This window comes from Carassius gibelio, chromosome A9 (genome assembly GCF_023724105.1).
Source record: "Carassius gibelio isolate Cgi1373 ecotype wild population from Czech Republic chromosome A9, carGib1.2-hapl.c, whole genome shotgun sequence".
NCBI lineage: Eukaryota > Metazoa > Chordata > Actinopteri > Cypriniformes > Cyprinidae > Carassius > Carassius gibelio.
This window is the reverse complement of record NC_068379.1, coordinates 2,866,482-2,887,957: the sequence shown is the minus strand read 5'-3', so window position 1 is coordinate 2,887,957 and position 21,476 is coordinate 2,866,482. Positions and strand designations below refer to the sequence as shown.

General features: G+C 37.7%; 1 protein-coding gene across 3 annotated transcripts in view; it reads right to left on the bottom strand.

The window, feature by feature from the left end:
* LOC128019431 (cytoplasmic protein NCK2-like) overlaps positions 1 to 21,476 on the bottom strand; it is a 48,409-nt gene that overhangs the window by 12,539 nt on the left and 14,394 nt on the right. The window lies entirely within an intron of this gene.

Below are 21,476 nucleotides of genomic sequence, written 5' to 3'. Positions count from 1 at the left end.
TATTTGTATCGGGGTCGCTTTGACCCGCGGACATGAAAAACAACCACAGACTTGGCAACACCGACTGGCATTTACTACACAGAGCCGTAATTCACTGACAATCTACGCAACATCGATGTTGAAATCGCGATTCTTTGTAGATTTCGAAAGCGATTTTGTGTTAGTTGTCGTTAGACTAAGGCTCTGTGTAGTAACTGCCGCTCCACCTGAACCAGTGTTGCCAAGTCTGCGGTTGTTTTTCATGTCCGCGGTTTGAAGCAACCCCAATACCAATAACGTGATATTTAGCCCCTAAAATGCGAATTTCACCAGGGCAACCCTTCCAAAAAATTTATATTTTAACACTGGGAAGCAATTTTTATCGGGAAACCTCGCGGAACCGATTGGGCTAGTTTTGGACTAGTTTTAAGAACTAGTAGTTTTAAGAACTGGGCAGGATTTGTTGTGAAAACCTGGCAACCCTGATCTGAACGCACGTGCTGGAGATATACTTCTAATTACAGGAGCATCTTTACTGATGAGATGCGCATGAAAATCGCATTCGGTTTTTTGCACATCCCTAGATAAATACCGGAGGAATAGAAAAATATCAGATTTTGATATACTGTAAGCCAAGAGGAGACTGGTTTCCTTTGTTAAACAAAGGAAACTTTGCTTCCTTTACACCTGTAAAAAAAAACTAGGCTCTCACGAGATTTGCGCATTTTCACTGGAATTTATGCTACGCTTACGTCCTTCACCGGAACATCACTCTATTGATTGCATAGCGCATGACAGCGAAATATAGAGATTACAGTTTATAAAGTTTTAAATATGGATATTTTTCATACAGTTATTTTTCTTTCATCGATTTGCTTCAAGAGGGCTTTATTGAATTTTTATTAAATTCATTTTCTATTATTTATTTAAATCAGTTTGGATTCTTCTGAAAGAAGAAATTAATATACACCTAGGATGGCTTGAGGGTGAGTAAATCGTGGGGTAATTTTCATTTTTGGGTGAACTATCAATTTAACAAAGGTCTGGACCTTCTCCTGCAGTAAACAAATGCCAAATATGACAAATGCATGACTCAGACAAGAGCCAGACATGATTACATATGCTCTATTTAACACATCTTAATCAGCAGGTGACCTCACACTCCCTCCACTCAACCTATTTACCAGGAGGAGGAAGAGGATAAGCAGGAGAATAGATGACAGACTGAAGGAGACAAGAGTATCGAGTAATATTTCATTTAAAAGCTTAATGGTGATTAATAGTCAGCCATTTACAGGTTCTTTTCCCTGAAAATTGTAAACACTTCAGGCTATAGTGCTATCAAAACACTGTTCTGTTTGATGGAGAAGATGTGCGTAAGTATAATTTATCATTGGAGAAATTAACTAGCTAGTCAAAACTGTTTCCTTTTTCTTTCATTCAATGAAATTTGTATACATACAGTGTATGGAATGAAAGCTCTAGTTTGCATTCCAAATGATGCACTTTACATTATACACTTATGTCAGGGGCTCTCAACCCTGGCCCAGTGGCCCTCCAGGTTTACTTTCCTGCTATATTTAGCTTCAACCCTAATCAAACACACCCGAACAAGCTCCTCAATGTTTTGAGGTTTACTAGAAAGTCAGGCAGGTGAGTTGATCGAGGTTGGAGCTAAACTCTACTGGGACTTTGATAGCTAGAGTTGAGAACCCCTGCATTATGTACTCTACCGTCAAGAGAATAAACTAGAAGTTATTTAGTCATCCAACATCATAGTTTGGCAGCCTTTCTCTTATATAAAGAAAGCTGTCATACTTGAGTGCATGAAGTGTCCAACATTCCACATTTCATTTTTGCCAATCGAAAATGCCATTTATTCTGGGTATTTGAAGTGTGCTTTTTCTTTCTGGTATTTTTTGTGTGAACACACTGCGCACACTATTTATATTATAAATTAGCATCGAACAGGCATAGGTATGTCAATTTTGACACACTTATAGATTGTGCTGAATGTTATCTTGCTTATTTCGCTGAAGAGCATGATATATTTTAGTCTACAGTACGTCATACAAGAACAAGAAACTACTTCTAACTGCTGGTTAAAAGCTTTAGTACTCACCAGACAACTGTGCAATGCTGTTTGAGAATATTTGTTGGGACTGTGGTCGTATTTTGTTGCTACTGATGGAGACTACAACCATGTTTGACTAACCAGCTTGATACGCCAACAGTGGCTCAACAAATGTTTGCTGTAGTGAGTTGACCAATAGCAGACAGGGTAAATTTGTTTGAAAATATTATTTTTGCAATTTCATTTATTGGCACTAGGGGCACATAAATTACACGACACCTCACCTTGGGTGCTAAATTTTAAGCTTTAATTACATCAATATGTTAATAAACTGACATAGATATCGCTTAGGTCAATATTTGATTATATATAGATTGGTAAGATATTTGGCTCCCCTTGACAAATTTTTAATGTGACATTTTTTTTATTTGCTTCCAAACATTTAATGTGTTCATTATATCACAATATGACATTATATCGACCTGTTCTGTAGATAGCAGTCTTGGCCATTAAAAACTCATAAAGGTTGACCTTTAAAACTGATATAAACTTCCTCATTGCATTATTATTATTTATTCAGATCAAAATGTTATGACGTTGTATATTACAATTGTAAACTTAAACTGTGAATACATTTTAGATGCATTATGCATTTACCTAAAGGATCCTGCAACTAAAGGATCCTGCAAGCACTTTATATTTACCTCCTTTACTCATACTGCACACAAAGTGGTTGGATAGCATTGATTGTTAGAGGGACTGATTATTGCAAATGCAGATCCCATTGTGTTTTGGTTAAATCATTTTTATTTATTTATTTATTTTATTGCTGAGGTTTGCATATGGTGGTGTGTTCTTAATGACAGCTTTCCAAAAAATATATCCTATTTCTAAAACAAGAAATATACCAATATATAGCCTTGCTTACAGTATCGCAACATATCGTGATAAGTATTGTATCGCCAGATTCTTGGCAATACCCAGTCCTAGTGTAAAGTTTGTGGGGTTACCATTGTGCTGAAGAGTGGAGTCTGTGGCTAGGATGATGATTAATGGAAACACCATTTAGACTATATATTACTATATTTAAAAAGTAATGGCTGTGCAATTTTTCAGCACAGTGATAGTTCACTAAGTGCTTAGTATAAACTAGTGAGCTTATGCTATTGTAAACTAGCTGTATTTTAAAATATGAAACATTCATATTGTAAATGATTGTTATACATAAGATATACTTATTTCCATATATGTGTGTATGTATATACTGCATGAGTAAATATACCGTATGTTCAATATTCATACACATGCAGTACCATATCTTATCACATGAACATCTATATAGGGCTGCACGATTAATTGAAATGGAATCGTGATTCGACATAATCTGTGATTTCCATGCATATCTTTCAGTGAAGCACGGTTCTGTGATCAGCAGTAAATCTCCATCCGAAAGCTAGAGGGCGCTCTCGCGCTGAAAATCATAATATGCCACGAATAAGAAACCCATGAAATGCCTATAGCGGCATTTACTAAACAGAGCCATAGTTCACTGGGAAGCTACGCAAACAGCTGTCATTATCGCAAACGATTTCTTCGATTTCATAATCGTGCAATAAAATTATCTATGTTTTTTTTTTTTTTTTGCATAGCTTGTTAGAAAACTACGACCCTGTGTAGTAAATGCTGCTCCATCTGAAAGCATGTGATAATGATTTGCTGCTGATTACAGAACCGGATTTACTAACAAAAAACAAAACAAAACAAATCATATTTGTTTAATCGTGCAGCCCTAAAAAATAATGACATATTTTTTTATGAAAGTGGGAATTCCTTATGTATTATTCAATATATTGTAATATATTTTTTACAAAGTATATTATTCTGTACATTTTCTAATATACTGTTATATTATTTAATGTATTGATCATTCATATATTAGGAAATATATTGTCTTTGCAAATGGGTAACAAGCCTCTGAAACAAAGCAAACAAAGAATCTGTGGATTTAAAAGGAGCGTGAGTAACAAAAAGCATGCAATATAGGCAGAAAAGTATTTTCGCGTACAGTAGCAATTCTTAAGTCTCTTAATCCATGCCACTGGTCTTGTTAAATAAACAGCCAAACCTTCAGACAAAAAAGCCATTAAAAATGACCGAGACTGACAAAGGCTGAGCATGAGGTTTCAAAATACACTGAGCGTTCTTGTTCCTCCGAGCAAAATGACAGAAATGATCGTAGGTAGTTCTTAAACCCATGAATGAATAAGTAGGCGGGTTTATTGGCATAGCCGATTTTAAACGCCTAGCCTGAGATGTGAGAGAGAGCTGCTGAAGGATTAAATATGCACTGAATAGTAATGGACTGATTAAGTATTGATGGTGTTTCAGGCAAGCGCACTTAAAGCTCTGTGCTCCTGCTGAGAGAGGCTTTAGGCATGGCTACTAAGTCAAATGCACAGCCATTAGAAGAGAAGGGCAGATCTAGTGAGTCTGAGACTGTATATGCATGTGGGTGTGTATGCGTGAGCAACAGCTTTCATTTCATGCTTTGCCTAAAACGAACAAATGATGCAGAACCCATATGCAAACAGCATACAGTAGCTTTCTCATTCCTGAATGCCGTGAGTGGATTTACCACTCCTTTAGTGTTTGTCTATAAATGTTAATTCTCCTGGTACACTTTCAAATGCAATATTAACCTACACTCGGCCTCAAGCATCACACCAACAGACTGTATGCCTGACCAACTGACCATCTGATGCACATTGCACATAAAACCGGCAAGCACTATTGAAATGCACATCAAAACAGAAACTAAGTGTGGTTAAGATGTTCTCCTTCTAACTGAATGGGAGCTTCTTGGCCAGAGTACGCTGCAGTGTGGACCAGACCTTATGTTTAAATCAAACATCTGGCAACACAAGACTAATCTGACACCTTGAATTATGGGCTCTAAACTCAAATGCAGATAAACACACCGTAAATTGATCTACAGAGGACAGAGCAGACACAGCTTCTCTGACCTGTTTTATGTCTTTAATGAGGCGACAATTCTAATATTAACACCCATCACACCGGAGCACATCTCTCTTGAGATGCCTCCCACAGACAATTACACTACATAAAGGATTTCATTACCTCTGGTGAGATGAGTATCCACGCTGGGCTGTATTTTATAAATGCAAATTTGGCAGCTCAAAGGCAGAGCTCGTTTTCTTTAAATGCAGTCATTAAATGACAGTTCAATTAGGAGAGAGGCTGGCCATGACAGCGCAACAGCTGGATAGAAATGTCCTTGTGCTTTAAATCAGTCGTTCCCTGCTGGCTGCGAGCTTCGGGGTCATTCATGACCTCACTCGCCGTGTTTCAGTAAAGGGCTGGAAAGAGAGCCACGGAAAACAGGGAGCTGCTAAACAGGTCTACTAATGAAGCACTCCGCTGCTGTCATCACTCATTGGTTCTGCGGATCAGGACAGAATTGAGGTCATTGTGTCAGAGGACGCTGTTAAAGGTCGCCGTCCATCTATTTCCTCTGTTTCCTCTTCGGAGAACACAGGAGGTTTCTGTCCCGGCACTCATTTCTCTAATCGGAGCCCCGCCCCCTGTAATATCCACACAGCTTAGCCCGCCTCCTAACTAATCAAGGCTGTTAAGAAGACCGATGGCCCTGCCATGGGAAAGCAGATCAATCCTCAAGAATCAGCGTTCGCTCAGACGCCTGAAAGCTGCTTGCTAATGATCAATCTTACCCAGCTCACTGTCAGCTTACGCTCACTTACACATGTGACGAGAGAGGGCCTTTTAACCGAGAAGAGACAATTAGCCGGGATATAAACATTTCTCACTAAGTGCAGAAAAACCGTCGTACTCCACTACCTATAAAAGGCTCAGACTTGCAAACAGAGTCTGTCTTGCATCCGGCGGCCATGATGATTAGTGTATAATGTTTGTGAAGACATGAACCGAAGGAAGCCACTCTCTGGCCTTGAATTGATCTATCCTCAGCCAAGATGTTTTCCCATAGTCCAGATGCACTTAGCACTCTGAGTCCTGCTCTCAAGAGACTAAAAGCGTTTAATACGACTAATACATCTGCTAGGCAAAAGTCCAGCTCGCATTCGCTTAACCCAACTAAACATGTCTCGCACGCAATGCAGCTGCCAAATGTCAGCTTAAAATGTGCAGATTACACAACAATTCATGTTATTTCAATGTCTAATTTGTAGTAATTTACCAATTAGACCTGCACTTTTAATTATAATTGCGCTTTATATATTCATATGCTACTGGTCAAAAGCTTAATTGAGTTTTTTTTTATTTATTATAATTTAGAAGAACTGTTTCCTATTTGCATATATTAATATTAAAATGTGATGGATTTATTCTTGTGATGCAAAACTTATAATTAAAAACAGTAGTGCTGCTGCATATTTTTGTGGACGCTGTGATACACTACCATTCAAAAGTTTGGGGTAAGAATAACAGAATTATTTCTGCAGGATCATGTGACATTAAGTCTGAATTAATGGCAAATTAATTTACTAGTAATAGTGTAAATTATCCTGTGCTATGATCTCCATTTAGAATGCTTCATTGTTTTTTGTACAGTTTCTATAGAAATAAATAAGTCATAGTCAAATCATTCTCTTTAATGTATTTAATTTGTTTGTGCTAGAAAGCAATGAGATGACAAGGCGAACAAATCTGCTACATTTCCCATAGAAGAAAAGAATGAATTAACAAGAGCAAACAGAAGAAAGCAAGCAAAAAATAAGTCAAGAATGTGGGTTTTAAAGATGTACCCTTGCTTTCCCAAAATGCATCTGGCCTGGCCTTCCCCCTCGAGTGGGAATTTTGTGTGGGAATTAAAGAAAGGCTTCTGTCCAGCTGCATCAGCACTTTATAGAGACTCTCTTGAGCACAAAACACTGGGATGAGGGGAAAAGAGGAAGAAACAAAGAGAGAGAGAGAATAATATAAAAGTCCCAACAATTCTTCAGAAACGAGGTTAAGAACAAATCTAGACGTCATGCTTCATCTTTTGGATTTCTGTCATGTCTGTAGCAACAGAGGACCGCCACATTCATTTCCAGAAAACATCTCCTGGCACAGACTCATCCAGAACCATTCAAATGGGCTCAAGTCTTAAGCTAATGTAGTGGAGTGTGGGGAAGGGCACGGAGTACATTTACCGCAAAGTGAAATCAGGTCAGGGCCTTTAATAGGCAGGAACACGTGTTTTCACATTGCTGGTGTTAATGATTAGTCTGAACCAGCGGTCCACTCATCGTACACCTCCTCTGTGCTTCTCTCCCACAAACACTGACCAGGCTGCACTGATCTACGAAACACGAGACATTACATCATGTAACAGTGAGAAATGGACCGGCAGCTTAAAATAGAAAGTGGCAAGAAGGAATCATGTTCGACAGTGACAAGACACATTTCAAACCAGTTATTTGTGAAAATGAGAGACTAGGAAGATGATGAAACGCTGGTGGACTGTCAACACCAGTTACACTAAAGGATGACTTTACTCATTTTACATATGGACAAAGCAACTGCATGAATATGTATTCAAATGGTAAACGAATAAAGATGAAAATTATAAAATTTATGAGATTTTAAGTAAATGCCGCCAAGAACATATTCACATAGTACGCTATGAGAATGGTCCATAAATAATATACTATAAAACACAGCTATAATAATGGATGTTGATTGATCAATGCAGTGTTCCAGTCCTTCTAAACACACACACACACACACACACACACACACACACACACACACAATATAACACTACATATCTGCTGACCTTCTTTACAAGTTAACTAAAACTAAAAACACATTTTAATTACTTGAAATAAAATGAACATTAACTGAAATCAAATAAAATCTAAAAAAACAAATTGCACTAATTTTATTTGGGCTAATAACCTAAGGCCCCGTCCACACGAAGACGCGTTTCTGTGAATACGCACACATTTTTTATCGGATAGGCGCTTCGTCCACACGGATCCGGCGTTTTCGCAAGGTGATACCGCTATTTTTTGAAACCGGGTCCCAGAGTGAATAAATTTGAAAACGCCGTCTTTGCGTTTTCGTCTGGACGGCTAATCCGTATATTTTCTGAAACGATGACGTCATCAGCCCACGTCGCCCCCCAGTCAGACACCTCTACGTCACATAACAGCAACAAAAACATGAACAAACACTGAACGATTGTCTTTTTATTAACTAACATTAACACAGATTAATAAATGTATTATTCAATGTTCGTTTGTGTACCACGCGCAAGGTTTATGAGCATAGTCCAAGTCTTCTTCTCTGTTTTAAGTGCATCTTTGTGGCAGAATTACAGCGCCACATACTGGTCTGGCATGTATACTACATTATTTTGCGGTTTCATGTGGACGCGGATATTTCTTGAGACGAGGAAAAAAAAGATCGGCGTGGGGTAAGCTCCGTCTCCGTGTGGACGGGGCCTAAACCAACATATAATATCGATAGTATATTGCGGTATATATATATATATATATATATATATATATATATATATATATATATATATATATATATATATATATATATAAAATAAGAATAATAATTACATGCAAATTATTTTAACCTTATATAACTAGAAAAAGTGAGGGATTGGACATAGACTTGAAAAGTATTTTTTTTATTGTGCCATTGTTTGTGCAACATGAGGTAGGCCTGTACGAATTAAATTAAATTAAATATTGTGTGTTTGAGTTGGCCAGTGGTTCCAAAACTAATATCCAAATGCAAAATCCATATCATGGAACAACATAATACCGGTATTAACTTAATACCGAATAGTAATACCGGTATAGCGCCCACCCTCTTTGTGTTGCTTACCAAAACTAGTCTGTCACAAGCATTAATGAAAGTCACTCAATCATTGTTATGATCTGTCATAAAAAAATTTTTTGGAGCTATTAAATTTATCCTGTTTTTGATTGGATCTGAACCCTCATACTGTTGACTAGTTTCCACTTGGTGATTGTTGTGAGTAACAAAAGTAGTTTTCTGTCAATATATTTCAATTCTAACGTTCTACCAAATGCTAAATATTTACTTTCTGCAATTTTACTGTGTGCTGCATTTCGCTGTAACATGCCAAAAAGACGCATGCAGGAGGCTCTTAGCAATCCGCTCTCATGAGAAAACAAAACTATTTTACAAGTTGTTGATTTCATATAAATGTATACAATAAAATTTGTACAAAATATACATCTTTTAGAAAAAATCAAGCATGAAGGTCTAGCCCTAACCCTTACTCTCAGTGGGGCATAAGCAGATTATATAAAAATGTAAATGTATAAAAAAATTTGGGGTGGTTGGTGCCACACTAATATCCATGACTCACCAGTTCTGTTACAATTATGTCATTTATTGTATCAACTGATTTCCAAAGCAATCAACAGTGTCCTAAAGTCCAAACTGCAGTCCAGTGGGCTGGGCTTGCGGTGACACATCCTGTAATGTCTCTAATGAGATTAGCTGTTGCTCCTCTTCAGTAAGCCATAAAAGAAAATAAATGACTGTTTGACTGCTTGGTGACATCATCAAGAACCTTCACCCAACTGGCATTAAAGCATATGGCTAGTTGTGAACAGATTTCCACTGAGGTCCCTCTTTCCTTACAAACATTTGATCACAATGAAAAAAAAAAAGGATATCTGTGTCTGATTGAACCACGTTACTGAGCAAAACCTTTAAAAAGCTACAGCGCATGTCTTCAGCGTGTCCCAAGTTGAAGTGATTGCATGCTACAGTTTTCTTACAAACAACAACCAGGTTTGTGTCGCAACCAAATCATGACTATTTCTGTCATAACTCTGCATAATGAGAACAATCTGAATTCAGACTTTGAGTGCAGTAAAAAAAAAACACATGTAAAGTTAGTTTGTCTTTGATGTTAGCCCACTACGTGGCACTTTTCCACAAATGAATTCAGCAATGTTCAGCAAACAATATTTCCATTGTTCAACATGCATCTCAGACCTCTGTGTAAAAATACAAGGTACCCTTTGATCCTGAAATGACCCCTGAACCCTGACGTATAAAGAAAAAACCCACACAAATGTGCACCAGTCAAAAGAAAATCTAAATTTCAGTGTTTTTTTTAAAAGAATTTTCATTCTCGGGTGAACTAACCCATTAAGGCTCAATTTCCCCCAAAAATCTAAAACTAATCAACCTCACATATCGACTAGTCAGTTTTTGAACAACTAGTTCACCATCCTGACCCATTCCTTATGCATTTATTTAAAAAAAAAATTGACCAGACTAATATAATGATCCCAAATGCTTGTTTGTATGACCATGCGGCAAATTTAGACTATGATACAAAAAGATATAAAGGCTGCATGAATGAATGGTTTCATTTGGTGAAATTTCATGGGCAAAAAGTGTCACCTGATCACTGTTAATAAACGGTATGATCTCACAGAAGCAGCTTTCTGTTGGTCAGTGTGAGGGATTCACATGACCAACATGAACCCGTGTTGGGAATTATTTTGTCCTCACACAAAATTCCAAACTGTGTGAATTCCTATTGGAATAACTCATACTGAAAAGGAATGTGGGTAACCCCCATCTATGTCATAGGTCTGACAGCTGAAACGCTCATCAGGACAGATGACCACGCAATACAGATTTCCTTCCCCGCGCTGGGCATTCTTGCTCAGCCTTTTCCTTACTTTCTTCTCTCCTTCCTAAGAGTAAAGGTCATTGTTTGCTTGTTCCCATGGCTGCAGTGGCCAAACCCTCTCTGTTGCAAGGCACAGACAGACAGACGGGTGTCTGGAGCTGAACAGAGAGAGGAGACCGAGCCTACACACACCGAAACAAAAGGGTTTGCCATGCCCACCACACCAGAGATGCACTGCACAGGTGGTCCCGAATAGCAAATTGCATAGTTTGATTATGATTATGACGATCTATAAAAATAAAGAATAAATGGCTCAGTGGTAGAGCATTGTGTTGGCAGCCCAAAAGTTAGTGGGTTAAATTCCTAGAGAACACACACTTAAAAAAACTAAATAAATAAATGTACAGCCTGAATGCACTGTAAGTCAATTTGGAACGAGTCTGCTTAATGCATAAATGTAAATATGACAGTATAAGTGATTGAAAATACACACTACATTGCTCAGTAAGACAAAGAAGTCTCTCCAAGGCTGTAATAATACAATAAAACACTAATATTATTACAATGTAAAAGAACCAATTTTCTATTTTAATATATGCTAAACCATAATTTATTCCTGTGATGCAAAGCTGAATTTTCAGCAGCCATTACTCTAGACTTCAGTGTCACATGATCCTTCAGAAATCATTAGAATATGCTGATTTGCTCCACAAGACACATTTCTAATCATTATCAATGTTAAAAACAGTTGTGCCGCTTATATTTTTGAGGAAACAGTGATACATTATAATAGAAATTTCGAACAGCATTTTTTTTTAAATAAATAAATAAACAGGCTACAAAAAAAGCTTTAGACTTGCTTTCCCTTACTCTGCTTCTCTTGTAAATACGCTCTCTTGGTCGTGCTCTTCCGAGATTCCTGCACCTCCTTCAAACGACTCATAATTCTTTCTCACGCTGCTTGTTTGGTTGGATGCTCCTCAGAGTGAGGATATTTCTTTTCGTTTCCTGTTTGCGCGCTCAGCAATATTCCCAGTGCACGCACTAACAATCTGGAAAGGAGTGTTATACTGAGAACAAAAGCTTTGACGTGTAACCCACTTATGATGTCTGTCTTTTCCCTAAAGAAACAGTGTTGCGTGTATCTGTATGTATAGGCTATTCACAGAAAATGTCACAGAAGTCAAAGCCCACATTTGGGGGAACGCTTGCCCTATGGCCGTTATCTCCTTCAGCTTCACGACTGGGGTCACATATCACACAACAGACCGGATGTTGTAAAAGATCTACAAGCCCAATCCTGGTTTACAACTCAGCGAATGACATGCATTTCAACTAAGCCTTTATCTATTATAAAATGTGGGTGAACTGCAAAACAAATGATTTGAAATGAATGAAATTGCTGCAATATGCAGAGTTTATTGACCGCTAAGAGGCAAGTTTAACTATAAGAACGAATTATGTCTCATTGAAAAACTGATCCATCCATCATAAGACAAGGCCAGATCTTTCAAAAATCTAGTTCAAAACACGTACGAAGGTGCAAATCCGCAGATCTGTTTTTCTCGTGGCAGTGTGAACAGCACAAACCACATGGAAGCGGAGCTTTTCAATTCCGATTTGTGCCACTTCCACATGTGGTACTGAATCCGATTCAGGTCAGGTGTCTTGAAAAGTGACTGCAGTGTGAACCCTCATTTCGGAATTCCTGCAATTTATACGTCACTATAGATCAACATTCCTCACGATTCATTCCCAAAGCTATCATTTACAGTAGCGAAAGGTAGTCGGTGGAAGTACAGTGATGTGTCACAACTCATAAGTATTGCAGTGACAACTCTATATACAAGCAAGACATAATTTTTTCACTAACGGATTATTTTTCAACTCCATGGGTTATAAACCAACACCACTAATGCAATATATAACCCCCAGAATGCAACCGGGCTAGTTTTGGACTAGTATTGAGAAGCAACTGGACAGATTTTGTTGTGAAAACCTGGCAACTCTGTTCGTATTGTTCTTTTGCGAATGCGGGTCATTTAAGAACCATGATCTGTTCACACTGGAAATCTGATATTGGCCACATTTAAAACCACATTAAAATATAAGCATGCACTGATGAATTGTGTGCAGGTTCAGTTGTGCTTTAACAACATCCCGCATGCAATATTCCCAACTCTTTCCACAACAGATCAAAATAAAGCTTATACTTTCATTATTAGTCAAATGCCCCACAGGAGTTTTTTTTTCTAGTGGGTAACAACCACAAAATCCTTCAGCAGTTACAGTAGGAGAGGTCTTAAGTTCATCATAGGCCTGCAGGAGATCAGATCGAATATTCTGCAAAAATACAACCTCAAAGTAAACCTGCTGTGATCAAAAGAATATCTGGGGCACCGAGCATGCCAGCAATGCCCTACAGCAGGGCATGCATAATAAACAGACATGTTAAACAGCACATGTACAAATCACACCATTTACTCACTCATACCGTCATCACAAAACAAGCCCTTCAAGCAAAGAGCCATTTACAGAAAGGGCAGGATGTCACATTTTTGTGGTGTCTCATTACAGGCTCAACTCCCTTGTGCAGGAGTTTGACCTTACCTCTGCTACAGGGCAGACCTCTGACGAGCTCTCTCCGTGACTTCCACAGCGCTGGAGGCAAACCAGCGCTCACTAACCCTCAGTTACAGTTACACTGCGCACAAATGCAGTGCTACAGAAGGGCTTCAGCACCTGTCAAAACAAACATGCCCGGCACACGTCCGCTGAGTCAAACCAAAAGACAGATCAGTCAAGCTGCACAATGAAGTTTTTTTACGAGACATTCAAGCCTGCCCACCAAATTAGGCCACTATACTGCTCCGCTTGATCTCCCTATACCCGTGTTCTGCGTGCACTGGTGTATATCAAATCATGAGAACTATCAGTTAAAATGGTCCATATAGCACGTCATTTAAAGTATTCTGAAACTGTGCAACAGCTTTGTGTGAGGAACAGACTGAAATTTCAGTTCGGAGTTGCCAAAAAACATTGTATTTGAGATCTACAGTGGAGTACAGGATTTTATTTAGTTTGGAAAGAGGAGAGCCAGAATATTTATTTTTTTGAACATCTAATAAGTGATGGAAATTAGCATCAGAAACGGACCAGAGCTATGAAGCTCTAGAAACCACCAATCCCAGAATTCCCTGTGACCTTTGGCCCCAGGCTGCAATGATCTTGGGATTACAAGTACAAGTTCCAAAGTAAGACTTAGACAGACACAAATGAGATGCTAATGAATCTAACTGTATGGCAGCTCTAACTAGACTGGGCCGAAAATATACTTCAGGCTCTCAGTGTGTGTGTGCGTGTGTGTGTGTGTGTGTGTGTGTGTGTGTGTGTCATCCAGCTGCTTCCACTGGGAAACTATTGACTCACTCTGTGTATCCACTGCATGCTTACATCCAGCTCTCACGGATACGCAGATAATATATGCTCCCACACACACTAAAACAAACATATATCTCTCACAGCTCTAAATCAGAACAGACATATCATCCCACACACACACAGTAAAAAGCCTGTGGTCTGTTATACACACACGAGTACACAGAAAATAGGATACCTGCAGTCTCAAGCCAAAGTAGGAACAAATATCCAAAGCTACGCATGCCTACCGATCCCGTCTCAATTCTCTGTGTCCATATGATTCGAGCGGGAGATGGCAACTAAACAGACAGTCATGATCAAACATGATTACAAGATTACAAGCACACGCTCTGGGGATGGAGACGAACGAGAGCCCGAGAAGAATTAATTCACCAAGACTGAAGGCATATCTCTCTCTCTGGCTGAGGTAATGAAAAAGGGCTTGTGAACACGAGTCTTCCGGCTGTGAGAAAGGGGATTGTCAGGAATAAGAGAGGAGAGGATGTTTTCCAGAGCCGGTGCAGTAATAGACCTACAGCCATAAATCTCAATCTATATCTACCAGCCGCGCTACACATTCACACGCACAGATACAGCTATATTACACTACACTGCTAGTCTTTGGGAAGCAAGACACAGGTATTCTGCAAATCTACAAACCACTGAGTAGAGGCATTATAAAAAGGAGAAAATGGAAGAAACCACAACACTTAACAAGGCTCTAGGAATGGAAGTCCTACCTAGCGTTATTAAAGCTAATTACTCGTTGTACTTACTCGTGAACACATTAGCTGAACATAAATGATCGGTCAAAAGATTTTATTTATTTTTTTTCAAAAGAAAGCAAGCAAACATTAAATTGACCAAAAGTGACAGTGTAGACAATTATAATGTTTAAAATATTTCAATTTCAAATAAACACTACTCTTCTGAAATGCTGAAAAGAGCACACCACTGTTTCCACTAAAATATTAGGCAGCACAACAATTTTCAACATTGATAAATGTGGTTTCTAAAAGATCATGCGACCATGAAGACTGGAGTAATGGCTCCTAAAAACATTATTTTTAACATCACAGGAATAAATCATCTTAACATATATTAAGAGAGTTATTATACAATGCAACACTATTTCACACTATTGCCGTTTTACTGTATTTTGATCAAATAAATGCACTCTTGGTGAGATCAAGAGACTTTAAAAAAATCTAACCCCAAAATTTGCAACAGTAATCCATCTTTTATATTAAATTTTGTATTTAATTAAGTATTATTTTTATTATTATTATTATTTAAATAGGCATAAACACACAATTAGGAAATATATAAAACATTTAATTGAAAGTTTCACAGGAAATAACTATTTTAATATGCAAAGCTATGGCATATGCTGTAAAATGTTCGTACCGCCCACCCCTCTGAAGAGCGATTAAGCTCAGAGTAAATAAAGCTTAACTAGAATCAGTGTGAAATTCAGAGGAGTTGAGGAATCCCTTCAGAGCTACAATTTCCATGATAAAGCACTCAGGCGTGAGGTTTCTGATGACTCGTATGTGGAGTAACGCAGCTGCTCGGTTTGGCCTCTGCCCAATTAAACCCCTGTGTGATATGATCAGCGGTACCATAACCCCCCTTGAACTACTGGGGCTGGCTCTCCTTCATCTTCGCTCCATACGCAGGTCTCTCAAGGGACAAAGTTTGGACATATCTGCTCAATTTCATTCATTGACAGTCCCTCTGAGACGTCCTCTTTCCATCTTCCTCATTACTCCATGTACCGGACACCCCAGCTGGAGCATGTCGGGCATAATCCCAGGGTATGAGCAGACATGTGGGTAATTTCTTTAATAGGTTATCCTGGGTTTTACACCTCCCTCCGTCTCATTGGGTAATCCAGAGGGAGCCACCACAGTAACCCTCAAACATCATCAGTATGCAGAGTCTAAAACACAGGATGGCAAGGATGATGGAATATTCACGTTTTCCTAATAACCGAATGTGAAGAATTCATCAAATAACCTATCATTTATTAATGCGATCATTTTAGGGCGGGTAATTAGCTAGAGAAAATGCATGTCATGAAAATGTATGCAAAGTACTCTCTGGTGGCTTTCTGCTCATAAAATTATATTTCTGCTGATAAAACTGCCTCTTTGTTACCAAGTGAATACTTATAAACATACAGTATTATGGGTCAAAGACGAGACTTTCCACCCTGGGTGATCATATAAACATAGAAAGCAAGTTCAAGTTCATAGCATGCAAGTAAAAAGTGTGTGCGTTAATGTTTTAAATAAATTTTGTGAAAATAAAATGTCAAAATATGAGTGAAATAATGTTCCACCATCATTCAGTCTATAAGAGATACATTTATGATAAAAATGAAACAACATACTTATTTTGACTTGTAAATCTATAAAAGAAAAAGTAATAATACTCATTTTTTTATATTCTAAATTATTAAAAACACACACAAAAAATGGGTTTTGGGGGGGGGGGGGGGCTGCACTGTGATCCTTAGTCTTTCAAAGTCAATTCTAAATGTATTTCTATACTTTAATCAGCGTTAACTAGATTACTATTTTGAAAAATGCAAAGCAACATTTACTTAACTGAGAAATAGTTCATGGCTACATGTTTGTTAACATATTATATACAATTTACTAAGTGTGTGTAAAAGCATATAGGTTTATTGTCATTTTATTTCTCTCTGTGGTATCACAATTAGCATTATATGGAAATTTTACGCTTATGGAGACATTACGCTTTAACCTCCTGTTAAAGAGTTATTTTTGTTTTCTTTGCATACACAAAGTATTCTCGTAGCGTCATAAAATTAAGGATGAACCACTGATGTCACATGGACTAGTTTAACCTTGAACGTGTCAGTTGCTTTGCTGTCTATGCAGGGTCAGAAAGCTCTAGGATTTCATCAAAAATATCTTTATTTGTGTTCAGAAGATGAACAAAGGTTTGGATGTAGGGATGCAACGATACAATTTTTTTAGAACCGAACCGATATAAAACATTCTGAGTATCTGACGATACTGATCCAATCCAATTTACATAGACTTTCTATACTTCTCTGTGTTGACCTGATAATCATTCTTTTGTGTTAATCACAATCTACTGCATATACAACTCCATTTTAATGAAAAATAACAAATGAAAAAATATATAAATGATTACAAAATTACACTATAAACTAGGTTGTAGACAATTAAGCAGCAAAAGATACTCTAGATTCTAGAAAAATCACGGGTACACAATAATTTTATCAAATCTACTGAAATATTTTATTTACAAATAAAAGTGAATAAGTCTAAAATCTGGTAAAATGTTACACATTGCTCTTTGTATTGTTGTAAAAAAATTATTGAAAAAACAAGTATATACATTTATACAGAAATCTAAAAGACGGTTCTTTTCAAAAAAGGAAGCAACGTATCATAGATAGGACAGAATAAGAAAGAAAGAAATAATCTTTGATTTCGCAAAAAAAAATTATAATGCTTACTGGAGACGTGAACCGGTTCAAACGATTCAGTCCTATTTGGTGAACTGGTTCAAACGGTTCACTAAGAAGAACCAGTCAAAATAAACGATTCGTTCGCGAACCAGACATCGCTTGTACAAAGGGAAGAGATATTGATTCATAGTCTATTAAATCTGCGCGTTAGTTTAATGAGCCTTTCCTTTGAACAGTTTTAAACCTCCGTTACTGTGCGCTCCTGAAGAGAGTTTCATCGTTCTGACTGTAGTAACCGAACGCTACACGCAGATTGAACACTGATTGGAGGATGACAGACAGTCACAGCTGAAAGAAGAGTTTATGTAAACTTTAATTTAATGACTTTAATATTAATCTGTATCTCACATTGAACTATGGTACAGCTTCAGAACACTTGAAATACGTTCTTGAAAACGTTTTGGTGCTTTATAATGTTTTTCTGCCTTGCGTGTGGCTTAACAATAACAATAGTATGCACACAATATCGGATTTTGATCAGTCTCGTCTGGCCGATACCCGATCCGCGGAAAATGCCTTGGATCGGAGCCGATACCGATCCCTAGTATCGGATCGATGCATCCCTACATCCCAGCTGCTCACACGTGTTCTGCGCATGAGCCGCACGCAGCGCAACATTAAATCAGTTAACCGACCATCGACAGCCTTAATCGATCAATCTCTTATCGACAAATAACCGATAATCGGTTAATCGTTTACATACCTAGTTTGGAACGGAATCAGGGTGAGTAATTAATCACAATTTTCATTTTTGGGTGAACTATCCCTTTAAATAAAGAAGGTTGATACGCTAAAAAAACAGGACAGTTCTTGTAGATACAATAGACTGTTAATAGTGTAAGGATCTCATATCCAAACATAATTCTCTAAAGATGTGCATCTGGAGCAGAGCTTAATGAGCCGTCCAATGACAACTGCTGTTTACTCACACTGAGTGTCCTTCACCTTCCCTTTGTACTATAGAGCTCCCTCTCTGTTCAATGCTGAATTATTCCCTTTGATGCACCTAAACACACACACATCCATATACACAGAGTGTGCAGACCTGCCACAGGCCCCTCTTCCCTTTTCACGGAGTCTGTGAATCATGTGCTCACATCAGGGAATGAGCACATCACCTGACCATGATTAATGTTTACCGAGCCTTCAAGGGTATTAACAAATCTCAATGTGTCTTTTAGGTCAGTCTTGAGAAAATGCTTCCAGAAAATCCCAATGGCTTTAAAGTAAACTTTTGTAAGGTTAAAGGTAAGAGTGTGAATATTTAGGCACCTCACAAGCCGATAGGATTCTAAAACATACTTTTGTAAAAGTATGTTATAAAGTACTTCATAATAAATCAAAACTCTAGCATACACAAATGTCATTGAGTATTTGCCAATAAAAACTAAGCATAGAATTGATTTAATGACTGAGTAAAATTATGAGTTGTCATTTTTGTGTGAACCTGCCCCGTTAAAATGCTTTCTCCCAGTTTGAGGTGCGGGATTCCACTAAAAATAATATATAAGCCATATATAAGATCTGAAAAAAAAGTGAATCTTTTAATCATGTTTTAAGAATTTGACCAATGAGAGATGAAGTGAAAGTTCAGGAAAAATCTTTTTAAAAATATATATAAAATCGTATTATTTAATAATGATTATAACAACAATCATTTTAATTATTATTATAAAGGAGTGGCAGGTTTCTTGGCAAATTCACTTACTGATTTTATTTTTATTTTTTTTTTTTGTCAGTAATTTACCCACGTTGTTTTTTTTTCAAAATCATATTACTTTGTGTAACAAGGTTAGAATCAGTCATCTTCACTTTCATTGCATCTTTTATCAGTATAATGAAAGAAAATGGTGAACGAGGCTGTCATTGTGCTAAACATTTCCTTTAGGGCAACTTGGAAGAAATAAAGTCAAATGAGTTTGGGTAACACGATGAGGGTAAGTTAACGACGACAAATGTGTGCTCTTGTCTGAACTATCCCATCAAGTCCTTTTCAGTTGACTTCATCAGGGCTTTACCACACCTTTCAACACAAGCATCATGCAAATAGTTGCAAATAGTGTGAGGAATGAGTGATTTTTTCCATGACAAGTTCTTGATGTTGTGCTGTATAATGCAAGTATTAATGCCAACTAACACAGTCCACCTGACAGAGAGAATAATAACTAATGAGTGAATTCAACCAATGATGAACAGCTGCTGTTAACGAGCAGATTCACTGAAGGAAAGAGAAAGACAATCCCAAGAACTACAACTGACTTCAGCCACAGATGAAATCAGCTGAAGATTTAAACAACAACTAAACAAAGCTTTACCAGCTTCACTCATTACTAGCCAGACATCTCAGTTCTTATGGGCAATGAACAAAGGTTTTGATGATGATGTTTTATTTTTGTTTGATGTTACCATGGTGGAGATCAGTGTTTGCTTTAGTTGAGCTCCTGACCCTTGACTTTTGTTTAATTGCTATAACTGTGTCTTTAGAATGCATTAGCTATAGCAAAACAGTTGTGGTTATGGTCGATCAGGTGATTTGAAAAGTTTATAATAGTTCTAAAATGCTAGAGTGACTTAAGAGTCTTGCTGGGCTCTTTCTAATAGATTTATATGAATGTTTTTGGATTTTCCCATTTATAATAGAATTCTATTGTATTTTGTCACGTCGCGCCGCTCTTATAATATAACCTATTTTAATCAGTGATGCAGTAAACTGATGCACCGGCACAAAGTTGAAATGATTTTCAACAGTCACTTTGTTGTGTCCTGTTGTGGCACAGACACGATGCCAGCATAGTTTGTCAGTACAGTTAGTAGGGCTGCACAATTAATCGCATGCAATTGTCACGTATGTCTCGTAAGTAAAGCTGGTTTCAAATTGAGCCGCACTTAATATACAGAGCCCTAGTTCGCTGACAAGCTACGCAATATTGCGTTCATATATTCGCAGATGAATCGCATGCGGTTATGAATGTGATATTGCTAATCACAGAACCAGCTTTACTGACGAGACCCGCATGACAATCGCATGCTATTAATCATGCAGCCCGAACAGTTAGTAACGTATCAGATTGAGAAGTTCGTAGACTATCTTTCTGCAGTCCAATAGATGGCAGTGCGGTGGTGGCTTGAGTCTGTTGAACAGGTGATTAACCGCTACGTTGTCACCTATAGTTGGAGAGACTCAATGCTAAGTAAATAAACAACAATGTCCCCATCTTTTACTCTCACAATGAGCTTATAATATTTGTTAGCTACACTGGTAGGTCGATTTCCACGATGCAGAAAACTTTGATGGAATCGCAGAAATCCAGTCATAAAAACAGTATTTACTGTAAAACATTCGATAATGAACGCGATATTGCATAGCTTGTCAGTGATCTAAGGCTCTGTCTATTAAATGCCGCTCCATTTGAAAGCAGGTGTTTGCGATTTAGCTGTAATCACGGAACCAGATTTACTGACTAGATGCACATGATCATATCGTTAGATATATTGCCCAGCTGTAACAACAATACCGTGATACCGTGAAACCGTGATATTTTTGCTTAAGGTTATCATACCATCAAAATCTCATACCGGCCCATGCCTAGGTATAATAATATTAACATATTGTGAAATTTAGGAACTCTAAATTAACGGTAGAAAGCTGTAAATTAACAGTACAGTGCTAGCAACCACAGCTGACAGTAGGTTACCGTTATTTTACAGTGCAATTTTTTTAAGTTTATGACCTGCAAAGACACATAAAAGAGTCTTTAGTCTCCTAAAATCAGAGTCATCAGACAAAAATA